We start from the raw sequence: 25,884 nt of genomic DNA, 5'->3' as shown, positions 1-25,884 counted from the left end.
ATTAAAGTTTTAATGTGCAAAATGAGTAAGCGATTGTAGCATCTTTCAAATTATCCCGAGCAGTCATGCTTTCTGTCTTGTTGACCTAGAATTAATTTGCAAGTCTTACCAATGAAACTAGGCGTCTGAATGAAGTCAATTTCCCCCACTTTGCAAGTCCGACAATAATTCCGGCATTATATTCAGGACTGAATGCATCAGGCGAGGGTGGATTGTACAAAGCCGGGCCTTCAGCAGAGCAGCGCTCTATTGAGAGCCACGCTGCCACAGTGCCATGACTCCATTAACAAATGCAATCTCAGAGATCATAACTAATCTTTGGAATTAATTAAAAATCTTTCTCTCTTTTTTTTTTCCTCTCTGTACGTTTTGTGTAATTGAGCCAGCGCCGGCTTCGGTTTCGACTGACAAAGCTAATCCCCTTTTCAAAATGAGATTGAAAAATTCTGCAAATCAACAAGATACTCTCCCTTTTCTATTTATAATTATTTCATTATGCACCGCCATGGGTGTTAACTAGGAAGAATTGATTGTAGCAGCTGGCGATACGCTCGACCTGATGAGGCTACTGTTGACTTCATCGGCGGGAAATTGTCGGGCTCCTGTTGCCGACTGTTTTCCGCTAACTCCAGGTGATAGTTTAATTAGCTTCCCAATTGCATTTTCAGGCAAATATCCACACGCTTAAATCTGTCTTAAAATGATCATCGCCATTCTGCTCACACCGCTGCTCATCTCTCTGCTTTACCTTCATTCCACGCTGTTGCTGTGAACCTTAACACAGAGATAATGGCAGCTCTTTCCCACAACGTGACATTTTCCTCACCATCAATAACAATGACAATAAAAACCCGGTGTGTTACTCCCCACCAGGGTCGAGCCACTATCCCTCCTATTCCTCTCCCACAGCCTCGGCTTGTGGTTTGCTTTTATTACCCCACGACAACGCTTGATCCTCCCCGACGCTGTATTTTCCTTCTCCGCCCAGCTTGAGCTGACACACTGACACTAACAAGCGGCGTTCCTGTGGATCTCCTCAACCCCGTCGTCTACAGTAGCGTACATGCACCTGGCTTTGAAGCTTGGTGCAGGAACAAGAAGTCATTTAGTCGTTTTGGTTCATCGACCAAGGCCGTTCTTTAGTTAGCCCCAGGGTAAAGCTGTCTGTAGGAGGCAGGGGAGGAGCGGAGGAGGAAAGGGTGGAGAGGGGGTGTTTTACAATGCTTAGAGAAGTAGTTTTAACCTTTTGGAAGAGTTGCATAAAGGCAAAAACAAGAACGCTGCAAAAAGGCTTTTTTTTAATTCGTCAGTTTTAATTCCATTTTTTTCCTCTCCCTCCCTCTTAAGAGGCCTTGAATGCATCACGCTTGGACGACCTCACCGTCAGCGTTAAAACCAAAAAAAAATCAAAGAATCAACACTTAACGAGGCAACGAGATAAATGGCAGCTTTACAGCAAAACATTGGCCACACATGAAACATTGTTAAAAGCTTTTTCTTTCGCCGCGAAGAAGTGAAAGACTGCCCTGTGATGAAATATGACGTTATTACACCTCTCAACCAATTCTCAACCCAAAACCGTATTACAGCTGGATAGATATGTCACTTCCTTTGAGTGATGTTCCCCACCCTGCCTGTGTTGCGGGATGTTTAACCTTATTCCGCTCACCTGAAAGGACACACAATGTAGCGGGGGATTCTAATTTATTTAAATCGGCCCGTTCAGATGGATGAAACGGCTCAGGAGTTCTGACATCGAGGCCTCTGTGACCTTCTGACTTTGGACCGTACATTCGTGTGTGTGTGTGAGAAAGAATGCACTTTTGGCAATAATATATCTCCAGCTAATGCCTCAATATAACCGCAGCTGACCTGTGTGTTTAACATTTTAACAAAGCTAGGCCCTATGAAGTGGGGATGTGGATTTTGAAAAACACAAGTCTTTACTTGGAGAGAAAGATGCTGAGTTGCATTGTGGGAACTGTAGGATCCAGGGTTTTTTTTGTTTCCAGCTTGTGCTGGAGATTAAAAATCAGGATCGGTACCTCCTGCCAAAATGTATTTATTCAATACAGTCCCTCAATTTCACCATACTAAATCACCAGAGTGCCCTTTAAACACAGATTTTAGCTTTCTCGTGCTGTTTCCAGGTGATTTAATTAGCCTCACCACAGTTAAATGCAATTCAAAGCGAAGAATGCACCTTGAATAAAGTGATGGATTTCCCTGAATTTAAACATTGCTGGAAAGATTTGGGGTTATGTAAGTACAAAACTCATTTGAACGCAGACATCTTCTATATTATATCTTTGTAGCCAACATGACTTGCATGAATCGTTCCCTGTGAATCCCTTAGTGTGTGTCATGGCACTTTTTATTGCAGCGCAGGACTGGCGGACCCCGCCACCAAAAATGAAAGCTATTATATAATGTGGAAATCTTATATCTTTTAAAGCCAAGATGACTCGCATGAATGGTTTCCTGTGAATCTGTCGTGCGTGCGACAGCAATTTAAATCCAGTGCACCAGTTTATAGAGGTATTTATAGAGTATATAATATAAAGAACTTGAAGCTAGAAGACACTGTAAACATTCCACAGGTATGTGTTACACTGTGTGCTGTAACATAAACTAAAGCTGACCCACAGTATGTGTGAAGTAAAACAATGAGTAGTAAACAGTAACAGTGTCACTGACATACATTTAAATCCCTAGACTTGCAGCACTGTATTGTCACCCAAAAAAAACGTTTATAAAAAGTCAGATATATATATATGGCAGGTCATTATCACTGCTAACTCTGGCTGAACTTGATTCTGTAATTATCTACTGTATGTGTCTGTCAGGGGATGAGAACTGCGGTACAATAAAAGCAGTGTTGGAACAGCAGGAAATATGACTTTAAACTGGCTCGCTGCCACAGCTGGCTTTGCTGCTGTCATAGTGCTGCCGCTGCAGAAAAAGAGACACTGCGGTTTCTCTTTATTTTTCCTTGATTTTAAGTTGTTACAGCCATTAAAGCGTTGAGCCTGGTCTCTGACCCGAACCCCGGAGAAATGTCAAAAACCCGTGGTTAAATTTAGAAGCACTTAAAAAAAAGAGGCATGGGTTTCAAAATAAAAAAAAATGAAACGTCTGCATAGCTTGTTTTCATCTAAGAACAGCATCAGGCCTCCAGTAAGGTGCTCCTGTTTCAACTCAACACAAAGAGGCCACTGCACCAAATGAGCTGCAGTTTTTAATTTTCTCATCATATTAGGCCTTCCATTAATCACGCCGTGCCGCCACTGTGCGTGCGCGAGCGAGCGCGTCTGCGCGCGTGCACGTCGCGAAGCCGTGTCATCCGTGAACACAGCGGCTCTCTAGATCATTAATCGAGTCAAGGCGAGCCAGCCAGGGGATTCCAAAATGTCAGGGGGGGGGTGGTGGAGGGTGGATGGCGGAGGGGGGCGGTGGAGAGTTTGCTGCGCTGTGCGCTCCCGCGTGCTCCTACACCAGGGAGCTGATCGCAGCACATCACTCCCATCGGTCGCAGATGGTGCGGAAGTGTGTGTGTGTGTGTGTGTGTGAGCGTTGGAGAAAACCCACCAAATCTGCAGGAGTTGGCCAGCTCAACCAGAAAAACCTCACCAGCCTCCCAATATTACACCAGGCTAAAATTAAAAGTTTTTAAAAGCTCTGCGAGCTGACAGATAAAAAGCTCAGATTTCACACCGAGGCAGACCGTCAGGTCTCAGCTTTTATTTTGGTGCCACACAGGTTCTAAGCGGTCTGTTTAACACCACAATGCTCGCTGTGATGAAGTGACAGTAGAAACGGAGCAGGAGGAGTATTAAGACAAGGATAGAGGAGGAGAGAAGCGGTGGAGCACACACAGACAGCCACCAGCATGTCACTTTCAAAGCAGGAAAACAGCAGTTTTGAATGTTATTTATTCCCAAGCACGATATTGAAAATCAAACCGGAGATGTGTGGAGGAAGTCGCGCAGAAGAACGCCACTTTGAGCGCTTTAAGATCCGATACTAAAATTCACAGAATTATTCACAAAATTATTTGACTGGCCTTTTTTTTTTTCTCTACTGTTCAGTACAGAGGCTGAATGTAGAAAAGGAAAGTCGGATGAGCAGAGTAAAGTCGGAGCTCGCAGACAAGAGCAGAGGTTAGGAAGGAAGCTTTCCACTGAAGAGGCACAGCGGAGGTGTCAAAGAGGATGAAGATCATGGCGAGTGTAGCACTTTGTTAAATATCAGCCATTTTCCATCAGTTTCAACAGTTCTTATTCTCCTCTTATTACTGACTTTTTGTAAGTGCGCATTTGAGAAAACATTGATTCCTAATTGGACATGTACTTCACTTTCCGTCATCATATCCTGATAATTATGTTTGAAGGAGTTCAATTTGAGCTACATTTAAGGACACATTCACAACACTGGATATTCTTTCTGAACGGAAAGTGTCGTTTTTAGGAGAGCGCCACATCTCAAGCTTTTAGCCTTTTTGTCGCAAGGCTAGCCAGTTTTCTCAAGTCCAATTCACAGTGTGTCTTTTTCCGAATTAGTCCGTCCCAAAAGTGTTTACCGCGGGAGCTTTCTTGACGGCTCGTCTCACATGTCGCAGCCGAGGAAATAAATTCCCGAAAGCAGAGAGAGACACACACAGCAGGGGGGAGGGGGGACTGAATTCTATTTATCAAGCAGCCAAAGAAGTGCCCGTGTCACCGACGACAAGGAGCTCGAAAAAGAGGATGAAAAGAGGAAATAACTCGGACCACTTCCAAGAATCTGACGAGCTGCACAAACGTGGCTCGAATGGAACTATTTCATGTTTTACATTTATAGCGCTACGGTACATTCCTGTCTCTTGTTTGTGACCTAAACCTACAGAAAAAGATTGGAGTTGAAGTTAATTAGGAGGCTAGTGATATCAGAAAGCCAAATTAGTTTTTTGCTATATTTGAATAAATCCACATCTGGAGAGCATTTTGGGCACCGACGTTGCCTTTTAAGCTGCGCATCTGTCCCGAGGCAGTTTAACAAGTGATTTATAGATATAGACAGAATTATCAGACACGTATCAGCAGTCGTCAGCCGCTGCTCTTCCTCAACGCAGCAGGATTTGGTGGCAGATGATTTGAAATGCCAAGACTTTGCCCCTTTTACTTAGGGTTTAATGAAGTGACATGCAGGGCTAGAGAGAGAGGGGGCAATGGGGGGGAGAGGGTGGCGGTGTTTGTGTAAGAGACAGAAATGGAGGCGGCTCTATGAAGCAGATGAGCTTTTGGGTGGAACAGAGCTGTTTCAGATACAGCGTGTCACTGTTAGGAGTGCCACAGTGGATACATAGGGGGGAAGCTGCGCCGGGTTGACAGCAAGCCCGAGGTGTAGCATAAATAAGACATGGTTAAGTCAAGCTATGTACAGCTCGCCTCATGTGAAAGAACCCAGAGGGGTTTAACAAGGCTGTGGATGTGAGTTTATGTATGTCTGCCTGCATGTGTGTGTGTGTGTGTGCATAAAGAAACGAAGAAAGAGCACCAGCGCTTTAGATGTCGACTCCTTCCCCCCTCCAGGAGATTGTTTGCACACAACTAAAGCCACACATGAGCGTACACCCACAGAGGGGATACGCATCCCTGAAGAGAAGGCGAGCGAACCCCTGCAACCCGTGGCTCCGTTTCATCCTCATTCATCAACCACGAACAACAAGAAAGCCCGCGCGCTCATCTTTCTGTCCTCGTCCTCTGCGCCACACACCACAAGTCAGCCATCATCATCGGCGTTGCCCTTGTTTGAGTGTGAAACATTTTCATCTGCTATGACTCATTGCTTTGAGAGTATACCAGCTGCCCAATGCCCAAGTGTATGATCATGGCATAAAGCGTACGGAGGCAAGCAGTGGCTGGCAGGGAAGCCTCAGCGACGGACTAATTAAGCTTCTAACAGAGAGAAGGCAACAGGCTCCAACTGCAGATGGCGAGCGGGGGGGTGGGAGAAAATGTGCTTTTCTTTTTGTCAATAATACACGCACCCCGCTAATTTTGCACATCCGTTGGTTAAAGTGAGCTCTGGGCTGGAAAGTGGCATCGGTTTTAAACTCGGTGACAGACTGCGAGGCAACTGAACAACGCTCGGTGCTCTCCGTCGGCAATTAACACCGAGTTGCCCTCGAGTGAGGCGCCCTACCGCTCTGTGGAGTTGCTCTGCAAGGCCGGCGGTTAGATTCCTGCCCTTGTAGCCTCCAGGTGTCAACCCGGCGAATCCGAAGCATGACATGTGCACAAGCTTCAGCCCTTCCCCCGGAATAATGAAGCTCCGAATGATCTGTTTATGCTCGCCTGGGAAGCCATTATCTGATTAAGTTCAAATGCCAGCTCCTGCTGCGCCTTAGCGTAGCGTCGTCTCCTGCTGGAGAACACCCAACGACTGTCTGTTTGTTCCACCGAGTGATTAATTAATTTCACACCACTGTTATTTGACTCCCATATTTACTGACTCTTTTTCAATAAGTCCCAACTCTCGAGTCTGTTAGAACTGCTAAATCTGCAAACTGGCTTTGGTTTGTCGTCGTTCATTGGCTGGTTCTCTTTGTGTTTTTGGAGAAAAGATACAAACATGGAGATGTCATCGTTGTGCTATTCTCTATGGTTTCTGTTTATAGATAAAAGTGAAATCAAGCCAGGAAATAATTGCTAGATGAATCAGATAATGGAATTACGAAGGGAAATAATTAGTTGCATCCCTAATATCAAGTAGTGTGCATAAGATTTAATCAAAATTTTATCTTGGCACAACTCATATGAAACATCTCTCCCGGATGACTCAGCCAAAGCCTCCCTTAACCCTTTAATACCCACCTTTTATATAATATTGGCACATCTTTTATACTTTCAATGGCTTATTTAGTTTGAAACAGTCTATAGTAGCGTAAAAAGCCTGGCAAGGTTAACTATAACTGAGCACGTTAACAAAGAAAAGAAGAAAAGGTTGAGCAGTACAACACAAATCTCCATCTGTTGCACCAGTATTACTATGGCGACCGGGTGAGCAGCATAAATGTAATGGTTTTTGGAAATGAACAAAAAAAAAACAAAAACAAGATTGTTATTGAGCAACTAAATGTCCGTGTCAGCCTAAATGTGCATTTGGCTGCTGCTGGAAGACAATTTACGACTCTGACATTCGAGAAGTTGATTTGATGGAGCAGATGTTTTTATCTCAAATTATCTTCCTCCCTCGATTACAACTCCTCCGTCTGTACTTGTAGAAATAACCTCAAATATCAATCAAGAGTACATAATAGTGTAGATTAGATTCACAGAATCCTTTATTTATATATATATATATATATAATTAGATATATATATATATAGTTTTATGCTCTGAGCATGTCTTTGTTCTCTGTGGTCAGCAGCTATCACCCTTCATACCGCCGCTGGTGGCCAAAATCTCAAACAAAAAGAACTTTACCTTGGCTGCCAAACATGCCTAATCACTCCCTCGCCCATCTTTCATCACCTTGTCACTTTGAAGCTGTGCATTAATTGGGATAAAAGCGCCGCCCGCTTGTGTGATTGGTTGCCTCACAGCGTACTTTAAAAAAGAGCAGCGAGCTCAAAGCCTCACACTTCCCTTTCTTTTCCATTAGTCCATCTCGAGGTGTGAAAGTTAACAAGCCTCTGAGCTGATGTTCTATGACACTATTCAACCCTCAGGATTTTTTTTCTTGTGGGTTTAACACTTCTTAAACTCCCGTCAAAGCGGCTGTGACAATGCAGCAGGTATTCATAGGCCATTCAGACGGAGCCAAAAGGGCATCGAATCAGCCGCCATTTGCACGGTGCGTTTTTTAAAAAAGGTCCAGCGAGGGAACCGGGCCGGGAAGGGAGAATGTGTATGATTGCAAATGGCACGCTGTATGTATATGTTTCATGCTCTCATGCTGATATTTTCAACATTACATCTTCCGTTCCGCATGTTCGAAACGGCGCCCGAACACAGCCATACTCTTAATACCACCTGAGATACGCCTCCAGGTTTAATCCATTTTATAATGGAACGCATTTTGTCCTCAAACGCCTCATCTAGCTAGACTTGAGTCATGCTTGAGTGCTTTCAATGTCTGCACCACAAAAAGCATTAAAAACCTAAATATACAGACAGTCAGGCAGACAGGCGGATGTACAGACAGACATCTCCCACCAATGAACTCCTCCAACTCAGTGTTCATGTGCATGTTAAGTAAGGACGTGGGCCGTCATTTGCACCTTCAGTGGAAGCAAGCCACCATGCCCTCGACTCAGTGGTCCAGTCAGTATTGGAGCAAGATTCAAATGAAGTAAAATTGTCGACCATTCATCCACAGGAAGCTTTTCATTTCACCCGTTTTGCCTAATTTTAAAATTTAGATGGAAACTTTTGGAGTCCATTTGAATTGGAGTGGGGGGAAAAAGAACTTCTGACAGTGACTCATAAGGTAAAGACCCATCTCTCTGTTCGAGGCTCCTCAGTGCTAATGATTTATGGGCGACATGTCCGGGCCTAATTGGATCTTTTGAAATACCTACCGCCTTTGTCTGAAGAGCTTTAATGGCCGCAACGCTCGCCTGATGCAGTGCTCTTGCTCGCCCCACGCCTTCCCTGGAAATGACCGCCTTGTTCACAAATAAACAACAAAACGTAGCCCACTTGCTCTTACATTAGCCTATAGAGAGACTCACACACACGAACACACACACACCGACATCTACACACACATCTCCCCGGAGAGATGTTGCCAGGCAACAGGAAGCAGCCCCCCTTTCCTCTTTTCTTTTTATTATCTTTCTTTTCTGAAGCTTCTATCAAAGGTGAAAGGAAGAGAAAGGCAACAGAGAGATCAAGTAAAAGCAATATCCCCCTTTGATGCCGCATATTTGTTGTCTGTCATACTGTGAGCTCATGAAAATATGCATTGCATCTGTTTTTTTTTTTATGGCTTTAATGCTGTTTATATTGACAGGATCCAAACTGGTGCGCTGCCGACAAGTTCATACTTTTCAAACGCGCATATTCCCGAACGTGTCGCACAGAGATGTCGTGTGTTTTGATGTGGCAACAGTGGCTACAACCATTTCTACTTTCTGGTTGTCACTGTGCAATCCCATAAACGAGCCTCCTCAGAGGAAAGTCTCACAACTTCAGCTCTGAAATTTCACATTTGTCATCGTGGTCTGGCACAGCTCAATGGACACTTCACTCGCAGACATCAACATAAACCCTTCTTACACATGAATGCACAGACGCGCCGCTCACTGGGCTGTCATTGTCCTCACTTATGATTTTCAGTCTGGCAAAATACGACAGCTGTTTTTGGGGGAAAAAAAGTCATTTCTTTCTAAACTACCCACCAAAATTGTTTTTTGAATACATTTAAGGGGAGAAATTGGCCTTGCAGCAGGGTTCTAGGGTCGGTATCCCAAATAAAGTTCAACCTAATCGGTCTCCCTTTGGGATGTCTGGTCTCGTTTATATCGGATAACTGAGGTCAAGAAGCTGATTCTTTTACCAATCCGACTATGAAAGAGTTCACATTACTGGGTTGGAGTTCTTCATTTAGAATCCACATCTGACCAGGATTTTCTCGGATCGCTGGATCACAGGGTCTATTTAAAGTCTTCTGTCACAATGTGAAGTAGAGCAGCCTATGCTTGGGAGCAGTTAAGGCTAAACAAATATAGAAAGTTTCCCTCAGGAGAAGGTATATTTCTTTTTGCACTAGGTTATTTCCTATTCAACCATTTTGATTCAACTTAATTCTCCTTGTTTTAGTGTTTTCTCTAACTATTTTAAAGTTCTCAAAGATGAACTAGTTCATGTTAATTTCTTCAGGCACTGTGATCTGTTATCCTCTGACTGAGGTTACTTCTTGAAACTTGGCATAGTTTTCCTTTCCTTTCTTCATGTGTACTCCTATCCTGTCATTGTCTCTTGCTGGACTTAATATAACACTTGTTCAGTTCACCATTCACCAAAAACATAAGCATGTTCAATGACCGGTGCTCTTTTAGCTCAGTAGTTTATGAACAACAACGAATCCCAGATAACGTCTCCCTCTCTGTGTTTCTCTGGAAAATGGAGTTGATTCGTCTTTGTGACTCAGTAACTTTTTGTCCCGACTTCACCTCCTACACTTAAAGGCCCTGAAAACACTTTTTTTTTTTTTTTTTTTTTTTTTGTCATTTCTGTCTGTGCTGTTCTTAGTGGTTTAACTTTGGTTCAGTTCCAACAACTTCTGTGCACCAACAGGAATTTAATTTAAAGTTTTGGGGTTGTTCCTAATTTAATCATGGATATTCCTCAATTTGAATATGAACTTTTATAAAGTAATACATCAAACTACTGCCAAATAGCAAAGAACATGATATAAAATCACCTTTAGAGTTGATATGCCAAACTTTTTAGCCTATGGTTCAACATTTACAGTTCCAGGAGAAGCATTAGCATTCATTTGGAGTTACATTTCACTCTCCCTTGTAGCTTTGTTTTGGTCTCCTCCAAGTCCCAAAGGAAATGCCTGGTTCTTTAGATGCTAACTGCTCTAGTATGTTCACCAGCTATTTCTATTAATTGAGTCTGTCTGGTAGTTTACAGCCTATTTTGTCACTGAATTTAGATGTTAGATTGGCGGGTGCAGTTGGATGATAATTCTTTTTCACGTCACATGATTTATTGCTAATGTGAAAAATATTCATTTAAGTTTTGAAACAAGTTTTCAGGCACTTTAAATCTTCCGTTGAACCCCATAGATCCTCCAGGCTCATGAGAAATGAGCATGTTTAAGTAAAGCGTTCACCTTGCTCAGCATTCGTCCAATAAGCAGTGTGATTTAACGGAGGTAGCATCAAGCTTTGTCCTGTAACCCATATTCATCAAGCCTTATTAAAAAGTACTTTACTGAATATGCTTCCTCCTTACTCACCTTCAAATTGCCATTCCTAAATGAATCCTATAATTAATAAATTAAAAAAAAAACAGCCAGGAGATTGTTCTCCCATTTCCCGGCGCGAAGCATCCCAACCATTCTCTCGCCCTTGAGTCCACGCCAAGACTAATGACAAGCCTTGTTGTCTCTCCATTTGTTTTCCTCGTGTCCTCTGCCGCGCCGCGACACAGTTGGAGAGAGATTACAGTTGTATTGGGTGCCGCCTGTCACTGTACAAATGCCTGTCATTAATTTCGCAGGCAGAAGGCAATTTCAGAGAAGTGGATAAGTTCTGATAATGATGCGAGCTCTGTTGTGCTGTCACGCCGGGGGAGAGAAACATCAGGTCAGAGACGTTTCCTACTCCTCCTCAGTTGAACTATCGTGTCTGCCTGTTTGGATTCCAAATAAATAAATAAATTTGACCTAAAACTTTTGCGTTATCTCTTTTTAATTTGTCTTTGACAGACCTGAAATATACTGGACGGTGACAGAGCCGAGCATGAGAGAGACAAATGAGTGAGATAGAGTGTTATGAATTGCTGTAAGATGGTTTCAACTTTGCTGCTGCCCTCTTATGTACTCATATAAATCACCTCATAAAGCCCGGTGTTCACGAGGAGCTGTCGGCGGGAATCAAATGTCACTTGTAGATTTGTTTCACAGCTGCGAATCGTCCCCGCGTATCCATCCAATGGGCTGCCTCGCCCTTCCCTCCCCTCCTCCTCTCTAATAACTCAGTGTGTGTGATTGCATTAGGGCCCATGATGAATGTAAAATAGAAGCTCACCGCTGAGTGCATCATCCCAAATTACTCTGCAGACGACGCGGCCTTTACAGATGGGGCACCAGGAGGAACGTGTTGTTTTTTTTTGCACCATCTTCGTCACAGCGTTGTTGTTTTCACACGGAATAGCGCGAGTCCTCCTCCGACGTCGTCGCAGGCTGATAAGATTTGTGCCTACTCAGCCCGGAAAGAAAATGTGGCCAGATTTCACAAATGCTAATGAGAAAAGTATACGAAAACATCCGTTTAGTTGAGCAATCTTCTATTTTTAAGAACTTAAATTCAAGCCGTCTAGACACATTGGCAATTGGACTGCACGTATCAATTGAAAAAAAAAAAAAAGAAAAAAGTTTGGCTTTCATTGCTAGAACACTTAAAAGATTTCACCATTTCCCTATCTATACACCATGACATTTATTTTTAGGAGTTAGTTCAAGTTACAAGTCTGTCAGTTTTCTTCAGCCTTTTCCACCGGCGCATGACTTTTTATGGACCCACATAAGTCTGTGTGATAAAATGTGAAATATACTAGAAGGAAATATTACCATGGGTTCTATTATGATCCTTTTTTTTTGTGTGTGTGTATTAATCCCTTGCTCATGGTTTGTGCCAAATAGAAGACTTTTGACTATCATTTCTTTTTATTAGCTCTCTTAGTTTTCGTTCTGGAGATTAGTTTGTGAAAGTCTCACAGTCTCTTGTGTATGAGGAGTAGATATTTACAATACATATTTAATATTAAGATATATTGTAAGTTATGTTACGGTTTGTTTGTAGCATTAATAATGCTAGGCCGCTGACTGTCTACCCATCCATCACCAATCTCAAAGAAGTACTTCCCAATGTTGTTTGACTGATGTACCCCCACGGCCCTATCAGGCGAGCTCTTGTACCCCTTCGTCAGGTACCTTTGATGGATGGGACGGCCCACGTGGCACTCTGATAGTATTTCCCTGTGAGAAAACACCCCGGCTTTGAATACGCTGCATGTATGAATCCAAGAAAGGCATAGTGATTCTGGAACTGACAATGCTTCTGTTTCTCCTGTAGTCTGATGGAAAAGCTATTAGCTTCTGTGATTTAGCTTCACTTCTGTTCCTATCTGTGTTCATTCTCCTCCAAAGCACACACATAAATAGATACATTTCATCATTTTTAGTATCTTTTAAAATGAACAAAGCTCAGTAACAGGAGCGCTCACTAATATGTTTTTGTTTTTGTCATATCTTTCCGTGGCTGACGGAGAGTGATTTATTTAATAACTTCTTTTTAAGTCATGTTTTAGTTGTTTTTTTATGGAGCATTTAATCAAAAGTGACATTGAGAGACGTTAAATATGTATATCAGCACGAGTGTTTCTTATCTTCAGGAGCAGGTGTTGCAAAAAGGGAGGAAAGGGTCGTCTCACATTCTGGCCAAAAACCCGCCGTACATTTACTGGATCCGAGTGTCGTCTGTTATTGGTGGAAATCAGGGAGAACACTTGAGTGAGTCAGAATTTACTTGGCAGCACTCGGTGTTTTGGCCCACGTTTTTTAATCTTTGCCTTTTTTTTTTTTTTTAGAATACTAACTCTGGGCGTGATGCCCATTTTCCTGCGCAGCACATCGATAATAAATAATCCATTACACCTCTGCAGCTCCAAAAAAGAAAAAAAAAAAACAACAACTGAGAAACTCGTCTCGCAAATTTCGCAACATCTCGCCACATCTGATTGTCTGCCTCACTCTGCCGTGCATTTTAATTGGCTGCACGCATAGAGAGAGCGACTGCGACCGCAGCAGTCAAAGTTGAAGCGCTTCGGTGGTCTGTCTCCGGAGCGGCAACGGCGGCTCTCCTCCAGTGCACTGCAAAGCTATAGGCCTGACAAATCCTTATTAAGGGCTTCTACTGTACATCACTGCAGTGTGTGTGTGTGTGTGTGTTTATGATTTTGCACTACCGGCCAGGCAAGCCTATTTGACCAATTAAACCAGGATGTATTTGCTGTGTGTGTGTGTGTGTGTGTATGTTTGGGTGTGTGTATGTGCATGTGTCTGCCGTGTGGGTGTGAAAATATTTAGAATCCTCTTGACACCCAATTAGAGAGCAACCCGACATGACCTCCAACTTCAAGAGACACCAAAAAGCTCACTTGAAACAACAACTTGGAACTGCTTGACAAAATGGCCCCACTAATGAGCGCCTGTAAACACGACTTTATTCTTGCTGATTGGTATTTAAATGGGGGGGGGGACAAGCCACAGTGTGTGTGTGGAATATATGACTTCGATTTTCATGCATAATGAATGCAAAGAGACGGGTCATTGTACCAGTGGTCATCGGACATTTTGACTAACCCCACCCAACATTGAAAGCATGTATAATTCTCTTCAGTTATCACTGACTCAAAATAAAAATGTTTGTTTGAATCGCCATATCTGCTCAAAGTTATCTGGATTTGTTGTCTGTTTGTTTTTTACTGGTTTATTAATAAAAAATAAAATATTTCTGCTTTCGATGAGTACGGCTCCGAAATACTCCTGTTACAAGAATAACAAGCAAATTGTTGCATCAAGGTCCTTTTTTAATTATTCTAATATGTTATAAAACGTTTTAAAAAAAAGCTTGCAACTAAGAATTATTTTTATCCTTGAATTATTTTTATCCCAGTTAGTTTCATAAATAATCCATTTACTGTACTGTTTGGCTTACAAAACCTATAAACCTCAAATTGTTCCCTTCACAAAGACCCAAGGCAATGTTTTCAAAAAACAGATCTATTCAATGTTCAGTCATGTAAATCAGTAAAAAAAGAAAAAGAAAAAAATGACTTAGAGGTAAAGTGTAAGGCTAAACAACAAGATTCTAATCCAATAGTCTTTTTTACCAAATTCAGCATATATCTTGTCACGGTCTGCCGGTTTTCCGCTCTTGATGTTCTTTGTGTGGTTGTACCCAGCCCTGGATCTGTAAATGGGAAACAAAGTGGTTCGAACCACCTCATACAACACTGACTTGTTCTTCCGGCCAGGATTTGGCCAATAATCGACTATTTGTTTCAGCTCTAATGAGCATATATGTTAGATTAATGTAGAAGTGACACCAACAAGAGCGTGCATTGTGGTTAAAGTATATGATGTACTGTATATATGGTAGTTACACATCTAATGAAGTCACAAAGGTTTTATTGTCATTGTTGCAGAGGTTAGACCCAATCAAAAACAGAACCAAAACTTAACCAAACCTGATGTACATGAGTTATATAGACCAGCTTGCAGTTGGACCTGATCTGAACAGCGCCAAGTCCATTGGATCCGAAATCTCTGAGCTCCCTCCCTGCTGCATTGTGGTCCATTGTCGAGACACGTTGTAATGTGCTTGAAATAAGTTTTCAAACACACCCCCCCCAAACTGTAACAAATCAAAAAGTCTTCCACGTCATGTTCACTTGAACAGCTTATTCTCTGAAGACGCTCGCCCGCTCCTGTAAAAGAAAGTAAAAAAAAAAAGGTTGATGGTTTTGTTTCCGTCTTTGATAAATCAAAAGTGGTTGGCATTTGCCTTCAGCTTTCACGTCAGTCCCGCACGCTGAGCGATGAAAAGCCCTTGTCAGTCTTCGTAAGTTGTCTCAAATTTGCTTCCCTTCTTATAATTCAACTTTCAATCATTTGTCAAGTGACTCAATTGGAGGTAGTGGCCACTTTGATTACATTTAAAATAACTACTTTAGGTGACGTGTAATTTGCCAACCACGAATTCTTTCAAACCTTTGTACCGCCACTAACCGAGAGGCTCGAGAACACTTCTTGGAAATTGATTGTTTCCTTTATTGTGGTGGGACCCTGTCACTTCCTGATGTGATGAAACTGGATATGAGTTAAACTCAACCGAACCGATGACCCCATCCGCTCCAGTCCAGACTTGGGCGTTGGACGTTTTCTCCCCCGATTGATCGTGCTCATGAAAACAAATAAAAACTAGTGATCAAAGCAGATCCCGGAGTTCCCATGGCCACAGTCTCAGATCACAGAAGAGGAGCAGGTCTGCGGGAAGGAAGGAGGGCAGAATGCAGTCGGGGGGTATGAGGATGAAACGGAATATGATACAGTCAACAGAAGATCAACTCTGCTTTTGATCTCCGTCTGGGCCACTTCTTATTATATATGACTCCACACAGGCAGCACAAGGGTACAGAATGTGTCTATCAACTCTTATACACACTCCATGTATACAAACCGCATGGGACTACTTCCAGTGTATCCGTTTCACATCCATTTTCCATCCGACATGCACACGATCAGTCACCTCATATCAAATCACACTATTCAGCACAGTTCCCGTGCTTAAAATGCAGATTCTTCGCCACAGAATAGGTGTTTTATATGTACAATATGCACCTTACCACCTTGAGGCGGCGTATTGTTTGCATATCTGCATCCATAAAGTCATCACAGGAGCCGACAGCGGACACATTTGCAATTAAAATCGCAACGCCAGTCCTCACTGTTTTTTTTTTTTTTTTGTAAAATTCCCATTTAGCTGCTGGTTGTTTCCTAGAGACACAAGCCCGTGCGTGCATAGTGTATTCTGTGTGTATTGCTATTCTAATGGGGGAAAAACATGCATTTTGCATTCTCATTATAATAATGACTTGTTTGACTCTTTTATGGGCCTGAAATTCAAGAGACAAAGAGGCCATGGCAGTGTAATTAATCAGGCCTTGCTTAAATAAGTTGTAATGTGATGTATGTAAAGAGCGCCCACAGGCAAGACAAAGCTGTACAAAACATCCCGTATATGCCACGGCACATACGCAGCCAAGCGTCCACACATGCGGTACGCCCACGTACACTCTCGCCTAATTGTTAGAGTGCTCCGAGTTGCTGACAGACCACTTTTTCAATCAGCACGCGCACGTCCCACCAGCTTCCATCCATCAAATCACGCCACGTCCCAAGGTGCAGCCATCGTAGCCCCGGGACTCCGAGTCGATCAGAACAGATGATTACAAAAGGGATTCTAATTAGCTGGAAGTGATTCCAGGCTGTTTGTTTGTCAGATTTGTTCGGACCGCTGATCCCAGATCACAGGCCAGCGTCTCTTTTGAACGCCGCGTTCGTAGAGATGTAAAGACTGAAGCGATTTATGAAGTAAAGCGGATTTGAAGAGACAGAAAGATCAAACCAAATAAGTCAAAATTTATTAGAGCAGTGATATTAATTTGCAACTTTTCCCAATTAAAGACAGTCATGATAATTTAATTTCAGAAGAGTTTACTATTTACATGGAAATAAAGATACTTGGTGGATTTACATCAATATTTTTATAGTTTCCCGACCCAACTTCACTTTCAAAGTATTTTTTTTTTCTTTCAGCTCGCTTTGAAACAAATTTTTTGCCAGAGCTCTTTCGGTCGACAAAGTGGCATATCAAAAGAAAGGACGGAGGGGGAAATAATATATGCTAATAGGAGATGGCTTGTGGGAGCCAAGGCTTAAGTCTGGTAGCTAGAGAACACATTTTTATTTCAGAATCTGTATTAATCAAACTCATCGTCGTGTGATCTCAAAGGCAGAAAAAAAAAAAAGAAACATCAATATTCATACATCAGCGCATGTAATAAGCTCCGGCCCTGCAGGACTGGTTGTTGGTGGAAACATTACTAAATCAAGCGCGCTAAACACACACAAAAAAACAAGAAACAAAGGTCGACTTATTGACACCACTTAAAATAATAGATGTGTTTATTTGTGTTTCTGCAACAGACACCCCGGGGTTAATAAACGTATGCATTCATCTGGCAATAATAGCCACAACAGGCTGCGATCATTAATATGGATCGGGGTGCGTGTCATGTGTGATGGCATCGGCTATAAAGCTTCTTTCTAGATGGAGATGATGCGATTAGAAAAAAAAAACATGCAGGGATTTTAGTGATTAAATCTCATTATGGAATAAAACTCCCAAAACAATTTTTGGTTAATATGATGTGTAACCCAAAAAGAAAAAAGAAAAAAAAAACTGCTTTTGAAATGTCCACAGAGAGATAGCTTTGGAAGCTTCCCAGTTCTTGCAGTGAAGTTGGACTTTATCATTTCTTTTGAATACTTCTCTTCGTGAAACCTCTTCTCTTCACTTTGCCAGAGCACTTTTGTGTATTAACAGATTTGTCGGTGCACCACTTGGTGACGGTTATTGAAGGTTGTGTGCATGAAATTTTGGGTACACAAGCTCATAAAAGTTGGATGGCGGTAATCTCTTGAGCGGGTTGCCCGGGTACTTTTGTTTTGATATGATGGATAATCTGTGAAGATCAGGTGACAAGCTCATTGTGGAATTATTTTTTGAATTGGTGTGAAACGAGAAGCGTGTGAGAGAGAGGGGGAAACAGAAAGTTGAGCTGATGAAAAATTACACTGGAGACATAAACGAAAAGTCGGTCATGATATGGTCTTTATAGCTTTGGAAGGAAATTGCGCCCCAGACCAGTTAGGGGTTAAGTATGCTCAACAGGTATTGCCCAATGGGTAATTCACCTCGGACCAATGATTCAGGGGAAAGCTCATTAACCAGCAGCCTCAGAAATTAGGAGCCATTTTTCAGTAGGCACCAGGAGAGAGACCTCAGATCTGCTCATCGGCCGTTGGAGCTTCTTTCAAAACCCCTAATACACCAGGCCGGGGACATTAGAACCTCTGAGCCAATTTAAAAAACGCCTTACATCATACGTACTTCCGACATAACACTGAGTATGTGTGTGATGCAACACATATTCAGAATGATGTACTCACTGAGACATTTCGCCTGTGATTGGACTTTTGGTATTTACAGCATAGTTTCCTATAATTACAAAATGAATGGATTGGTCTTGGATGTTCTCTTTTAAATTTGTATGATAAACTTGACATTATATATATGCAGTCAATTAACAGAACTTTTTTATTTTGGATGCCTCCGATAACTTTTACAACTTTCAAAGTCTATTGGCTGTTAGTTGTCGGTCTGTGAGTTGATCAGTGTAGTTTAGTTTTAGTCCCAACGGTACTTGAGTTTGCAGATCAAGTTTGATTTCATGATTTCATGATTTCTGTCATTCACAGATTCATGTCCGCTTAAAACAAGATGCCATCACAGCGCCTCCAAAAAATGTACAGTTAAACCTGACCTACATTACATGACAGGGACATGACGAGGGAGCCTTCCGACGTGATCGTTTGGTAAATGCTCCTGTTTGTGTTCAGGTCATGGAGCAGAGGGAGAGAGAAGGGGGAGCACGCTGACAGAAAGCTGACAGATTGGATGAGCCCTCCTGCAGGTAGTGTGTGTGTGGATATGTGTGTGTGTGTGTGCAGTCAGCCCGACTTCACAGAGTGTTAGCATCACTGCTTTGGTCTTCACAGAGGAGGGGCTGCATCCAATTTTGTTCCCCTGGACTCTTCGCAGGGGGTCCAGAAGTTGCTCTCCAAATAGAACCTGACAAGAGCTTATTAATGGAACTGTTTTTGTTTACAGAAGTGGCACTTTTTTCCGCCTTGTGTCGCTCTGAATTTTAACATTTACTTTAGACGCCGGTGCTCTTTTCTCCCGCACGTTTAGTTGCTGTTCCAGCTCAAACATCATTGTGCAAATAATTAGCGGCGTTTGTTTTAATCTGCACGGATCATCAGCCGAGCGGGGCGATACTAAATTGACTCACTATAAAAAAATATACTCGCCACACTGTAAAAAACATCTGCAATGCGTACACATCTCACGGCCACTCAAGCAGTCTAAAAGGGAATCGGCTGTGAGTGTTCTGAAGTGCCATTCGAGTCAAATCTATACGAGTGTGTGCTCGTTTGCGTCCTAACGTATGTGTTAAGAACAGCATGCATTCAATTTTAAGGTCACGTCAAGTGTTTGGCTAAGTGAGGAAAAAGTCACAGCAGAGCCTGCGTTTGACAACAGTTCTGCTCAGGGTCAAGGGAAACAAGTGCAGGTGGAAGCAGAGCGGATTATCAAAGCTCAGCTTGCTCTATACACCACCTGTGAAAAGCAGCAGTATTACTTTTATTAAAAAAAAGAATAACACGGCCACAGTGGATCAGAGAATTGTGTTGATTGCTTATAAGCCAGCAAATCCTTTTCCAGACCTTCAAACTGGGTGCATTCACACATTATTCAAAAATGGTTAACCTTCACCACTATGCTAGTGTAAGCAGGCCAAAAGAGGCATTGGCTAAAATGCTGTAACTGGTAAAAAAAAATTGGGACCTTAACCCCACAGGTTTTTATTTAAGCTTGCAAATAAAATTCTCAAAAATTCAGGGTTCCCACCAGCACAGGCAAAACCGACCAAATCTGTTGAAAGTAGCAGTGTTGGCGGTTCTAGTCCACATGTTGGAACGGTCCTCGAGAAAGACATCGAACCCCGAAAAAGAGTTATTTTAGAATAGATGCATCTATCTTTTCTACTAGTGAGAGATTTTCTTAACATGCCTGATATCTCCGACTCGGAGGTACATTTAGGATGTTGACGTTTTCTTCCCGCTCGGCTGCTTGTAATTACAGCCTGTGCAAGACGAGGACAATGAAGGCTCGTTTTTACTGTCGCTGTGGGATAAATTCTGTCTGGTGCATGATGCCACTTTTAGTATTAAACAAAAAACATCTGCACCAGCGAATATAAGACGCTGGAGTTCAGTGTAAAAGCGCTTCGAGCTGCGTTTAAACAACTGATGTGGGTCATTCTCAGTGCAACAAGCTGTGCTGGAGTATTTACTTCATGCTGTCATCAAAACAGAACAATTTTTATTTATTTTTTTGAATCAGCAGAAATAATTAACATCACCCGATCAGGGCCCAGTCCATTAAAGGCTTTATGTTTGCAGCTTGAACCTAATAGCAGGGTGTGGAAACATTTTCACGGAGGTGTAAATGATTACAGAGCTCTTAATATCTTCACGCATATGTGTGCATGTTCACACATCCTTTCCTAAACGCGGGCAGAAGCCAATGTTTATCAGGCGCTACATACGTTACACATTATTGTTGCTTTCCAAGTAGGACAACTGGATGAGGGATGAAAGACGAACCCTCTCGATACTGTCTCAGCCATGTTCCTGAGCTGCCTTTTTGTTGTAACTACGGGCAACAAAACTCTTTGCATTAGTAATATAATAGCTTTATTGTTTTCTTTGTATTTTCATGTTGGGTTATCGCAGCCTACTTAACATCTTCAGTCTAAGAGCGCCTTTCTTCCCTTTAAACCTTTTAACATCAAGGTTTACTCTCGTGTAAAAGCTTTAATTGTGCTTACAAGATGGTATGAACCGAGTTTTACATGCCTTCCTCCATGTCTTCCTCCTCGCCATCTCTGGATAAACCCGTCAAGCGCGTTGACCCCGCCGAGATCATGGCGGGAGTTCAACGGTGCGACGGGGAGCTTGTACATGTGTGTTTGTTTGTCTCCGAGGCCGTTTGAGTCACCACGAGCTTGTATTATTTCCAGGTCTCCAGCTGTGGCTTTCAAGTGGGTGTATATGTGTGTCGTATGTGCAGGAGAAAGTGAGAGCGACTTGGTTGCCGTAGTGATTAATGGGGGAAACTTTCAGTGCTGATTCCATTCGGATAATAGTAGCCAGGCGAAAGAGAGGAGGGGGGTGGAAAAAAAAAAAAAAGCAATCTTACTTGTCGCTTTGTTCTGCACAATTGATCCAAAAAAATGGAAATATGGAAAGCTCTCAATTTCCGAGGCTGTGTTTTCTATTACAACACACACACACAGACACACAATTCCCAGCTCTCACTCACAAAACACACCCAATGTGAGCTCACCGGTCCTAAAGAGACTAAACCAACCATGCGCCGACGTTTACTCGCAGGCAGCTACTTTTATATCCCGGGCTGATTGATCTGGGTGTTCAGCATCTGGCATTTCCACAGTTTTTTCCCTTTCTAATTAGCCGCCGATGCTGACATAATTAGTTACCACAGATGGACGGAAGGATGTCTGCCTGACACTATCTCACTCGCGCAGCCTCGCGGCTCATTTACAACTCTGCGTTTGCGACGCCGCTCGAAAGGTGTTTAAAATCTGGACGGGGCCTGGATCACGTCGCAGCGACAGCTGTGTTATTGTTCGAATCCACCTTCATGCATTTACCCAGCATAAACCCAGCATTTTTTTTTGGGATGTAGAATATAATGGTATCAAATGAGGATATTGTCTGCCATGTATTATTTCCTTTTGTTGTGTAGTGATGTGGTTTAGTCATATTCACACCTTCTGATTATCTGATAGCATCTAAGACAGAGCTGCATTGTTCTGTTCTCAGGATGTGACGGTGAAGATGTTAGCCAGTTCACAACTCTGTGTGTGTGTGTGTGTGTTTGTAGAGTATGCGTACGACGTATCAGGTGGTGAAGCTCTTTGATATTTTCCTTTTTCTGTGTGCGTTTGTGAATTCATGAAGTACACTCACACTTTTTTCCCTCGGGTTGAAACGTCTTAATTCAAACAGACGTGAAAAAAGATGAAGATGTCTCTTTCTTTTTTTTTTCTTTCCAGTTTCCAAAACAACACTTCTACTGCAAATAGACAAAACCGTAGCAGGAAGCCGTCAAGCGTGCGTTTTTTAAAAGAAGGCCAATAAAACAAAGCTGTAACGTGGACCTACAAACAGGACTTTAAAGATCTATATATCACTTTGCACCAACATGTTTCACTGCTGTGCAAACCAAAAAAATCATGCATGCTATTGAAAAGTCTGAGTTTATGAATAGAAACTGACAGGAGCGTGCGTCTGAACATTTCAGAGAAGGTGGACAGATGGTAAAGCTGCGAATCAAATATCCCTTTTCACATATTTAATGTGTCAGTTTCTTGTGATAGGGATAAGTAATCTCTTCAACCAATCACATTATCTATAACTCGGAATAGGTGGGGCTTTAACCTGACGTGGGTGGCATCGACCATAAACTGCTAATTTTGATCAGATCAGTTGATCTCTATTATTACAAAACAAATGAACAAATGAAATTTTCTTCATTTAGATTTTATTTTTCATTAAAACAGACATTAACATATTTAGAAAACTCAACACTCAACACTCAGTTCTAGAAAACGGCAAAAGATTTACCAAAGCAGAGCTCCAGCAGTCACCTCCTCACCTCAACGTCTGTTCACACCTTTTCAGGCAAAACATGTTCAACAGCTCAACAGTAACATATTGTTATAAAACAATAGTCAGCCTGTTCACTATCTGCTAAATTTGCTAATTAGTTCACACTAATCAGCTGTCTTTGTAAATTCTAATTGTTGACTGAGGTTTAAAACTCTTTACTGTCTCTACTGTGTGCTGGATTTTAATTATTTACCCGACGACAGGTGCGCTGTTTGCTAAGAAATGAATCTCATAATCACATAATGTTATCGAAACGCCTCATGAATGACAACACGTTAAGCGTTTGCACAATTGCTTATATCACCGTTAAAGGAACGCCTTGACTCATGATGGTCTAATCCATGTATTGTAAACTACTCAGTTATTCACAGGATTTGGTCAAACATACATGTAATACTGCCTGGACTAGATGCAGGCTTAGATTATTATTACTTATCTGAAGACAAATATAGACAAAAACCACACGTGTTCTAACATACTAAATCTATGCAACACAACATGATTAGGAAGTCACTTTCTACACTGTAAACCTGGATAAGTTGATTGAATTTAAACATGAGCATTTCGGGTACTGCAGGTAGAGTGCGTAGATAAAGCCAAACACTGCCCAAGGTGGGTTGGTGAGTGCTTCCATTCGAAGGCTGCCCTCGAGGAGGATCCCCACTCTTGAGGGGTTTAGTTGTGGCGATGCTGGGCTTGCAGCGCTGGTGTCCTCATAGCAGAGGATTCCCACAGGAAGGTCCACAGAGTCTCCCTCATTAAGATTCTATAGTGCGAGAAACAAGACAAAAGGAGGATATTCAGGTTAACAGCAGTTTGTCTACAATCAGCTGTGTGGATAATTTCAGATTTGAAATTCTTCCAAGTATGCGCTCTCTGTGTTTTACTCTTGTGTGCATTGAAAGGGGAGTATACACTGCTCTGAACTGTACAGTCTTTATAAGGACAATCAACTTTGTGATTTCCTTTTAAGTGAATACTCCGCAGATGAGCAAAGTATTCAGTTTCAGTGCAAGGTTCACATGACAGACAGCCAAACTTTTTGCGCGAGTCTAATGTTAAAAGTTGGCAGTGAAATTTAAATTTAACACTTGAATAGAGAAAAGAACTCACCTCAATCTCCAATGATTCACAACAGGGCAGCACTGTGGCCTGAGGTGAAACTTGATAGTTTAAGTTTGTTAAACTTACAAAAATGAGTACACCCAATGACTCATACACTGTTCATATACTCGTACTATTTAAGTAATGAAATAAAACTAATCTTTTAAAGTGGTATTTACTCAAACTGTTTGCATAGAATGAACTTTCGGGTTAACAGTGTAGGAGTGTGTGTGAAGGAAGGCGGCGGCAGCTAAAAGTCGTTAACGGTGATGAAAATGTAAAATTAGAAATGAGTCAAGTTATTTATGTGTTATTTAGTTTTCTGTGCCACGCAGGTGTTTGCTCTATAACTACAGACTGTAAAAGCAAAGTTTAAAGTGTAAAAGTATTTTCAGTTCATTATCAAACTGTAGTGGGACAAACTAGACGAGTGATACTATGGAAACACTGGTGATATCCCAGCGGATGTGGTCTTCTAGTCCTCGTTGTCCAAGACTGAGTAAAAATGCAGTCGATCTCGATTAGTACGACACTGACAAGCAGTAGGATATGATCAGACAAAGAAGTAAAAATGTCACTGATTAGAGACGAGTCGTACTCACTTCTGAATGTGGAGTGAAGGTGCAGTTCAAATACGAAACCAAGTAATGCGAAGCAAGAAATAAATCTTACAATACTTTCTTATCCCATTATCTGTTTTAGCATCAAGTCACATGTGAGAGTAGCACTTCGACTGAGAAGAAACAGTAAATATTGTACATTTCTAAATAAATCTTTTAAGCTCCTTCAAACAGAGGCCAATGATCCGCACTGCAAACTTATTTGGTCTGAAAATGACTCTGACAGTGAGCAAAATCTCAGCAATTGAATCCACAACGTGCGTCACCAAACTTGTTTTTAATGAGGAGCCGGCCGACTCAGTGGTAGCCAGACAATTAGAGCCGCGGCAGCTAAGAGCCGAGCCTCTAATTGGCTGCCTTGAGATCTGTACTGTTTTTTCTTGTGGCAGTGTACATCACACAAACCCTGAAAATATGGATCAAAACACTACCCAGCACTTTCTTACATAGTTTTCCTGAAGGCCATGAAGTTCTTTTTATACTCTGGCTGTAAAAATAGACTGAGAAGTCACAAAGGGCGTCATCTGATGCAACAGATGATGTTCACTTGTTTGTGCTGCTACAATTGCATGACCAGTTTGGGCATAAACCCCACAAGTTTTTTGCAACAATAGCACGATAGGGTCTATCCCTGAAAAGGAAATAAACACAAATGAGCTGGGGATGTTCTTCAGTTCATGCCAAGTGCCGGCATTACCGGGGAGGCTTGGGGCTATTATGATTTCACTGTTATCTTGAGCAGCAGACACATTATCAAGACTCTGTGATATTAATTAACTTATCACAATGTATCACTGTCACCAAGCCTGAAATGCTGAGGCCATTGGGAGAGCGGCCTCGCATCCTGTTTTTTTCACCCGAATTCTGCTGCCTTAAAAACATAAATAAGTCAAATTGGGATTAGCACAGCGATTAAAACATTAAAGGTCAGAACTGGAGGCTGCACAAACTTTATTCTCTAATGAGAAACCACAACCCAACATCATCTATCCTGAAGGAAAAGAAACAAAAAAGTTTGGAACAGTTTAAAGATCATTGTGAGCTATTATTGTGAGGCCGCTCTGACGGCAATCGGTTTGATTGTTAACAATTACAGCTGAGGCATTTTGTTAAAGATGAAAAGATTTACACATTTAAAGATAAATATCATGAAACCAATTTTATGTTGGAGATATTAAAAAAAACTAAACTGTGCTGTTGCTCCTGTGCAAAGTGAAAATACTTACCAAGATGAAATGGATGTTTGCTCACTTTAATTGTTGTAGA

The 25,884-nt window shown here is 42.0% G+C and overlaps 1 long non-coding RNA gene across 2 annotated transcripts in view; it reads left to right on the top strand.

The window, feature by feature from the left end:
• The window catches only part of LOC113748329 (uncharacterized), a 238,633-nt gene that overhangs the window by 20,062 nt on the left and 192,687 nt on the right, over positions 1-25,884 (top strand). The gene's annotated exons all lie outside the window — the stretch shown is intronic.

The sequence above is a fragment of the Larimichthys crocea genome, chromosome XIX (assembly GCF_000972845.2).
Source record: "Larimichthys crocea isolate SSNF chromosome XIX, L_crocea_2.0, whole genome shotgun sequence".
NCBI lineage: Eukaryota > Metazoa > Chordata > Actinopteri > Sciaenidae > Larimichthys > Larimichthys crocea.
This window is presented reverse-complemented; position numbering and strand designations above follow the sequence as displayed.